This window comes from Fukomys damarensis, unplaced genomic scaffold (genome assembly GCF_012274545.1).
Source record: "Fukomys damarensis isolate Sample0158 unplaced genomic scaffold, DMR_v1.0_HiC HiC_scaffold_4, whole genome shotgun sequence".
In the NCBI taxonomy this organism is placed as follows: Eukaryota; Metazoa; Chordata; class Mammalia; order Rodentia; family Bathyergidae; genus Fukomys; species Fukomys damarensis.
In genome coordinates this window covers 2,735,785-2,744,823 of record NW_022900916.1, presented here as the reverse complement: position 1 = coordinate 2,744,823, position 9,039 = coordinate 2,735,785, and positions in this window count along the sequence as shown.

Sequence of the window (9,039 nt, the reverse complement as noted above, 5' to 3'; positions counted from 1 at the left end):
TTGATGTAGTGCACTTTTTAAAACTTTCATTGGCATTACTTTACTAAAAATTAAGTAAATAATTGTGATTCATCAAATGTAGAAGCGATAAGTAGAATAAGATTTTATGTAAAAACAAGATTTCCATTTCATGTTAAGCTTATATTTTGGGCATTTGGGTTCTAAGAAATCTATGTGGGGAAAAGTGTAAGCCTTTCTGATGTAGGCAAAAATATAACTTCCAACCTGCTAGAAGTCAGGGACTCTGAGTTCAATTTCCCTGAAATTCAAGAATGTTGTCCTAAAGAATGACAGAGGTTAAGAGTAGGAAAAGAATGTATCGAGAGTGAGCTGCCGAGAGGCAGGAGAGGATTCAAAAGTGGGTTATAAGCCTACTTTTCCGAGAATGTTTTTTTAGGGCAAAATCAAGAGGTGGGCACAACATGGGTCAATATTACGGTCAACCAATAAGGTACAAGTAGAGCAGCTCAGGTAATTTTGATCCAATAGGGAAGAAGCAGGGCACGTAGCAAGGGTGCATGGCAAGAGCAAGGATCGTGGTAGGAAGGGATGGATCAGGAAGTCCTGGTCACCCACTGGGCTGGCTGATGTCTGTCTCAGCTTTCCTGGGTCATGTGATACTCTAATCTCCAAGTCATCACCTGTCCCTGGGGAAGCACTGAGGCCCGGCCTTCGAGGGATGCCCTCCAGCCACAGCTGGACGTTCTGGTCCTCTGCACTGACTCCCCGAGGGGCCCAGCCCTGTCTGACTGCCCAGAGTATTTCTGCCTAACTCAGCTGTCTATGATATGTCTCTTGTTTTGTTGTGTTCACATAGTTGCCAACATAACTAAAACTTTGAACCTAAGCAAGTATTTTTCTTCAGTTACCTGCGAAGCACAGAACAACCCCAGCTTCCCTGTTCTCAACAGCATCCGTGTTAATAACCAGAGTGAAAGAAGAAGGTGATCGCCATGTTTTTGCCCTTTTCCTCATTTTCTCTGTATTATGTGAGAAGCTGGCTTTTAATAGGCTAGTAATTTTTTGGTTTTTGTTTAGGATTTTTTGAGACAGAGTCTCGCTGTATATTGCAGGCTGGCTTTGAACTCATGCCAGTCTTCCTGTCTCAGCTTCCCAAAAGCTGTGGTGACAGGTGTGTCCCTGTTCTTTCCTGGCTGCAGCTCGGCTCCCACACTCCTGAGAGCAGAGGCAGGGAGCTGGTCCTCAGTTCTGACAACTGCATTTCAAAGGCTTGGCTCCTGGATCATTGCTGAGCTGTTACCACCCCCACCACCACTGAGAGGCTTTTAAAAAGCATTACACATCAAAGAAATGGAAAAAGAATTTATAAGGACTCATTTTCCGCAGTGTAAGCTCTGAAAAGCAGAGGTCTAGTCCAGCCCTACAGGCAGAACAAAGCCTTCAAAGTTGAGTGCAGGCGAGAGAGAAGGAAAGGTCCCTGTCTCTGTGGGAGACACAGCTGAACCTGGCTAGGAAACTGTGTCTCCAGACCACCTCCACTGAGGAGACCCAGGGGGTGGCAGAGCTGCCAGGTGGGGGTCCCCACTGTCCTCCCTGGGCCTGGACTGTGCTGGGAGGAAGTCACCGCTCAGCCTCCTGCCCAGAGCAGGGCTGGAACTGAGCCCTGACTCAGCCAGGGCACCCAGCACTGCCTCATCCGTCCACCCTCGGCCCACAAAGGGTCAGCACCCAGCGGCAGGGCTCGGTGTTGTGTCTCACTGCTGAGGTGAGGAAGGGGCAGATTCGCTTCTTTCTGCGTCTGAGCACCAAGGTTTCCTATCGGACTTCGCCCTTGCCAGGGCCAGCCCACCTGACTCAGGGCTCTGCCCGTCACCCGCTGAACCTCTTCTCTGGTGTGAGGCAGAAATGCCTGGAGCTCCTCGCTGAGAAGTGCCCCGGTAACATTTCTTTCTACTGTTTTTAGTCCTGTCAGAGAGGCTCAGTACTGAGAGACTAGAGGAAAAATTGTAAAAGGGCAAAAGAAAAAGGAAAAAGAAAAAAGTCTGAATGGGCTTCTGGCCTCCGCCCTTAGGTCTCAGCTTTCAAGAAGCTATTTCCATCAGAGCCACAAACCACAGCATCCCTGGCATAATGTCAGCTTGGGGGGGCTCTGACAGTGCAAAGATCCGCACAGAGGCTGCCGGATTCCAGGTGGAGCACTCGACGAGAGAATATGTCACTCCAGATACCCGACTGTAAGTATTGAATGGGAGTTTTCATAGACACTGGCAAGTCATGCTTAACTGTGCATGTAATAATAAAGACAAAAACAAGATCTTTTAGTAACTAATACAGTCAGAGGACACCATGCCAGAGAGAAGGCTCCTCAAAGTGTTACAATGATTAAAATACTAGAAATAAATGAAAGCGAATAGGAAATTTAGAAATAAATTCATGAAGTGAGGAAGTTGAATACAGCAGAGGTAGCATGCCAAATCAGTGGAAAATCATACATTAGTATTAAAACAATTGATGGTTCAGATGGGGAAAATAATCACTGTCACATGCCGTACACGAATTCCAGGTAGGTTAAAAAATGTAAAATTACAGATACAAATTAAAACTTTATAACTTTCAGAAGAAATATAGAAACCTTTTCTAAAGGAAGTTAGGGAGGACTTTCTTAACATCCAAAAGAAAAAAACCATTTAAATGGTGGGCAACACGTGTGAAAATGTTCTTTTCTGGTTGACATAATTTTGATCTCTTGAGCTGATGATTGCTACATGAATGTGTCTAGAACATAGAAATAATCCATTTACGCTTATTACTTGCATATTTCTTTTCTTTTTGTAGGCTTTGGTTAAAATGATTTTAAAATTTACTATAACAAAAGACAGTGTTCAAATGATAAAAAGGAAAGCAACACCCTTTAAGAAGTTATACTCAACACACACAATTATAAAAGCTTAACGACTGCAATAAAAATCTACAAAAAATGAGAACCACAAAAGAAAATCTAACCTTGGTAAATTATTGAACAGCTAATAAATCTATGAAAAGTATTAGTCTTCAGTAATAGCTAGGATATACAAAATAGTAAAAACAGTTGCATTTCATAGTCATCATCCCGAGGCAAAGATTAGTTCACCACCAGCTGTCAGGGAGGTTAGGACAGACATCTGCTGGGCAACAGCCCCGGTAAACACTTAGTGAGGCTGCCGTATCAGCAGGGAGTTTAACGCACAGCTCGTAGGCGCAAAGTTAATGGATATGTGGCCAGCTGTGCCCTTGCCACATACTTGTGGCCATCTAGCATGTACAGTTCAAAGAAAAGATACAAATTAACATCCAAGGTGTGATTCAAAGACACAGGAAACGTTTAAGTTTCAAAAGGGACTGTGTTAGAGACACTGCCACGAATCCACCCCAGACCTCCTCCTTGCTTTTGACACCTTTCTCCTATTATTCTCGCCACTTGCTACAGCAGCTCTGGAGTCCTCTTTCCCAGTGTCGTCAGCTGTGTGTGCTGGCTGCCTCCATGTCCTGGACTGACTCTGAATGCTCATCTATCACAGTCATTTTGGCTTTGAGGCAGAGGAGAAGTCCCAGGGGGACATATCCAGCAGGTAACGTGAATGAGGGAACTTCAAACTTTTCACCAGCCCGCCTTTCTGGACGGCACTTGGATGCAATATTGACCAGATGTTCAGTCACATCTCTTAGAGACATTCATGACATTTCTTTGCTGCTGCTGCTGTTGGCCTGAGGACCACGCTGGGCTCAAATGTTTGGATTTCAAAGCCATGGAGAAGGAGCCATTCCAGAGCACACAGAGCAGCAGATGGAAGAGCATTGCTTTCTTTTTATTTTGGTACAGGGGATCGAACTCAGGACCTCTTGCTTGCAAGGCAGGCGGCGGAACCACTGAGCTAAATCCCTGGTCCAGCATTGCTTTCTAAAGCGATATGCTCAGAAATAAGCACTTTTTTACGGGGCAACTGTCAATGAATGAAGCCATGTAGAAATTACATCAAGTGGCATTTATTTTGACTATCAGAGTCAGAATTCACATGTGACATGGCATAGAATATGTACTGACAAGTCTTACCGGTTGTTGAACTTGTTTTTCAACATTATCAACCTGAATTTTACAAATTTAATGGTACCACAGTAGTTGAAGTAAAAAGTATTTTTAAAATATTCTCTATAAAACATACACTCACATATATATATGCACATATATGTAACATTTATATATATATGATATATATATATGCTTAGTAATTTATATTGGCCATCAAAGTTTACTTTGCAATAGCAAAAAGATATGTAACAAGCAATTTAAATAGGATTTAAAAGCTGAGATCCATATTTCAGTATCACATTAGCTTCAGATGCTAAATGAATTTTAGTTTCACTTCCACTTAACTAAATGGCTGTCGGCTGCCCCTGTCCTGTGGGATTAAATATGAATTAGATGCACTCTGCGGCTTCCCATGCAGACCCATTAAGGACCAGCAGCTGGGAGATCCTCTTACCTCTGACATTGACTGCTGTGCTTTCCGGGTTAAAGGAGGCTGCACAACCCAGCACACATTCGTTAGGAGGAAGCTGCTCTCTGGGGTTTTCTTTTCTGGGCTGTTTTTCCATGCTAGAAGCTCAGCTGATGTTGAGAATTTACAAGCTACCGATTCCTTTTTAAGTGGAGTAGTTTTAACTGGGATTACAAAGTAGTGACGTTTTGTTTGATGACTTTTTGTCTAAAACAAGGTTAGGTTAAGAAGTTCCTAGTATTTCTGCCTATCCTTCATAGTCATCTTTTCAATGTACTGGTGAATCGGTGACCACACAGTATGAATTTGGCACTGCGGGAACATTTTGCAAACCATTAAAATTACCTGAGAACACATCAAAAACACACATTTCCAGATGGTATTGGTGCTGCGTCCCCATGTCCTGAGGGCCATTTTTTACTCAAAGTCACCAGGCTACTGCAGGACGGGGCAGCCCCAGAGGAAGCCTAGGACCCCTCTGGCAAACGGAGATTGGCGGGTGGGAAGCGCCAGGCCCAAGGCTACTGCCAGGCCCCACATCCCCACCACCGGGGCGGGAGACCCACGCAGCCCGACAATGGGCAGCGTCGCCGGCGTCACCAGCTTTTCCCATAAAGGTAACCTTCCTCCTCCCTCTCGGCTGCTTCCTTCTCAGAGGAGTCTCAGTGTCGCCCCGCACGCCCCGTGTTCATCCGGGTGTCTGCTTCAGCCTGGCCTCTCCTCCCAGCCGCCTCGGGCTCTCTGGGTCTGCAGGTCTCTCGCTTGCTTCTCTTGGAGGCCCGGGGAGCTCTCCCGGCCTCAAGACAGGGCGATGCAGAGGGAAGAAGAGAAGGCGGTGACTACCGGCTCCGGGATCAGATCTTCCTTCTCTTCTCTGTCACAGAGCGAGTGGCTTCAGCTGAGCATCAGGGCGGCTGCGTGGGAATCCCACAGGAGGGCGGCCCGGGCCTGTGCCTCTCTGTCCTTCCAGGGACCCGGGCGTCGGTCTGAATCTGTGCTAGACACGGTCTCCTCGGAGGGGCAGGGCACCTCTCCGTGGGCACCCCGGGGGTAGCGTCAGCTCAGCACTGTCAGGCAGGGCTCACTGGCTGCGAGCTGGTGTATTGTGTAGCGAAAAGTTGTGCAGCGCGTTCTATGGGCACCTGACAGACAGGATGGCCCTGTACCGGCAGAACAGCCCTGCCAGCTCGGAGGTAGGTAGCGCTGCTTTCTGCAGTCAGGGTTGCATGTCAGCAGTTGGCTAGGGTATAGATTAGTGTGCTTTCCGTTTCACAGATGTTGCTTTGAGTGGCTATAGAAGCCCTTCCCATTCTGATCTACCCCTGACCCCCATGGGAGATTTCAAAGAAAGTAAGAAAAGGACCTGCTGCTCCGGGCAAAGCACTAGGCGAACAGTCAGAACGCGCAGGGAGAGAGTTAGCAAAGGGAGGAGAGAGTGAAGCAGCAACAAGGTACTGACCCGCGCGGCCCTTGGGGAGAATTCAGTTCCCTTTGAAACTCTGGCCCTTTGATCTAGCCCGGAGCCTGGGGCAGGAATCCTTGGGAGTCTGTTCCCAAGCTCACTGGGAGGGCGAAGCACCTGGCTGAGGACACAGCCTGAGGAGGAGGTTGGGGCAGCCCCGCCCGTTCATTAACCACCAGGAAAGGCGGGCAGGCCCAGCTGGGCGCTCTCCTCCAGGACAGGCTACTGCTCCCCACACAGTGGGCTCTCTGAATGAGCTGCCCCGTTCTTGCTGTGGCCCCTCCTCCTTACAACCTGAGCCTGTGCCACCCTCTCTAACACGAAGACGGGCTGGGGGGGGACCAGCCCCGGGGACTTCACCCTGGGGCTGTCCTCCCTCCCCGCGCCTCTCCCGCCCTCTCTTCCTAAGTTAATGAAATACCCTTAGAAGTGACCCCATGCTTTGGAACAGCCCAGTTTTTGAAAACGGGGTCACAGGATGACACTGCAGTCACCCGAGGCGGCATTTTTCAGAGTTCTCATCATAAATGATGGAAGCGCATTATGTTGTTGGCACTGAAAGTCAATGCAGTATTTTTTTTTTAACCCTCACAAAAGCTTTTATTTCTTCCCGGGAAGCCAGGGGATGCTGGAGCCCCTACGCAGCGGCCTTGAGTGGGTGTCAGCAGGGAGGCAGCAGGCTTCCTGGGCCAGCCGATGCTGTACCCCTGCCGGCATCTCCTCAGGAGGCTTCTGCAGGCCTGTGGGTGAGCACTCAGTGGGCTGTGCGAGCAGGCTTCCTCCAAACCGAGGACCACAGCTGTTCAGACACACAGGCCAGGAACCCACGAGGCTCAGGACCTCAGAAGTGCACCTCACCGAGACCTTACGGCAGGGGCAGGGAGAAGCGTGAAGCCCCTCGGGACCAGGTGCTCTGGCAGGGCCCGGCCTCCTGCACATGGGAAGAAGTGCACAATTTCTCTTAAAACTTGTCGTCTTTGCTCTTACTATATGGATTTTGGGCAAGATTGATGGAGTAGCAGCCAGTGGAGGAATCTTGTTTGATTTGGAAATTTTCTGTGGAGGGCCCAGAAGGTTGAGAACCAGGTTCCTGAGATATTTCAGTTCACAGCACAAGCTCAGCTCAGTGTTTTAGAGCTGAGTGGAGGCTGTAACATGTCTGAAATCCCCTTTGCATCAGTATTTTCGGAATTCTTCTGGGGATTCTGGGTTCTCTGCAGGCCCAGGTCCTCCGGGGAGAACAGAGCCACAGCACAAGGAGGCGGCTCCGTCCCCGGTGTGAGCTCTACGGCAGGGATGGCCAGGCAGAGGAGGGGACCAGGATGACCTTGGCAGGACCTTCAAGCACACCCAGGGCGATGTCCTCCTCCCGGAGGTCAGACAGCACAGAGGAGCCCGAGCTGGCCAGGAGGGAGGTCAGGCGGACACGGAGCCCCGGCCGATCACAAGCGGAAGGGTGCCTGATCTGATGTGATCTGAGCTGAGCTGTGGCTGCGAGGGTAAAGTCCAGCGGGGTCTGGGGCGAGGCTCTGGGCACCTGGGAGAAGAGGCGGGAGTTTCCGGGGTGGGGGACCCTTTTCCACGGGACTCCATGGGGCAACACCCAAGGACCAAATTCTCAGTTTAGTTATTGCCCTCCCCAGGATAGAATCTTTTAAACATTTTCACATGACCCTAAGAAAGGAAAAACAACAGTATTTTCTTTTTTGGTGTGGAATTTGCTTATATGCCAAAATCTTTTTATCAGATGCACCTTGAGCACCGTGTCAGATGTTTGGTCAAATAGCAAAATGTAGTGCACGTTCCCTAAGAAGCACATTGTTTAGTACAAGATTTCCTCCAAATTATGAATGCATTTATTTATGAAAAAGTTTTAATGTGTTTGGAAGGAACATTGCAAGCATTTCATAAAGCTAACTCCTTTAAGACCTACGTCATTTATTCCTTTGGGTTCAAATGCTATTTACTTCATTTTTGAAATGATATTAAGATTAGATTTGATTTACTAAAAACCTCCACAAGTGGAAAGTGTAGGTGTCACTAACACTGGAAAACCACAGAGTGAGTGAAGTACTCACAGAGTGAGTGAAGCCTTGTGGAAGAATGTGGGGTCAGAGTATCAGATTTAACTAGATCGGGCAGAAAACAAGACAGTATTACACAAAAGAGCTGCTGGACTCTAACCCTTTCACGCAAGTTCCAGGCAGTGGGATGTAGGATCTGAAGAAGGGCATGACTTGATCCTTTCAAGGAGTTTTTTTCTGGTATCTCTATATCAATTGATCTGCATTCCTAAGCACTATAATACAGGATGAAAAGTATGGTCTTTTAGCTAGGAAATTAAGTGTCCAGCCAAAATGAGAATTTTTGCTGGGCATTTATTTAGCTCAGTGGTGCCATTGCCTGCTTCACAAATGCAAGGTCCCGATTTCAATCCCTGATCTCACAGCCATCCTCCTGCCTCAGCCTCCCCAGTTCTGGAATTTTCGACATGTACCATTGGCTTCATTTTTACAGAAATAGTCTTATTCTCTACTCAAAGCATGGACATAATTGTGTAGAATGAAAGCAATCTGTGGGGAAGCCTCTGAGAATGGCTGAAGATAAAGTTAGGTAAAAGGTGATGAGAGGCAAGTTAAAAATAGGCAAAATTTAAAGATGCCAGATAAATCATGCACAGGCACAAAATCTCAGGGAGGGGTGTGAAGTAACGGAGTCCTCTGCAGTTGTTGCAGAAGACCTTGTAAGTGAATAGGAAACTCCCCCGGGAACAAAGCCTCAGACTACCCCAGTCTTTGTCTGTCCCCAGGGTCATGCCAGTTGGTGTACAAGGTGTCACCAGTGCAAAATTCATTCCAGACATAAAATAACATTTTATGGTTGAGTGATTCTCAGTTTAGAAATGTTAAGAGTAAAGATCTAAATCACTAGCCCTTCTATGGTTTAAAACTTAGAAGCACATGAGCATATAAATGTTCAAGAATTGATGAACAGTTCATTTTCACTGCATAACTTGTTAGATTTTAGAACTGGACTGTAGGGGCAAGTATTGTGTTCAAAATTTCAATATGCTTTTTAATA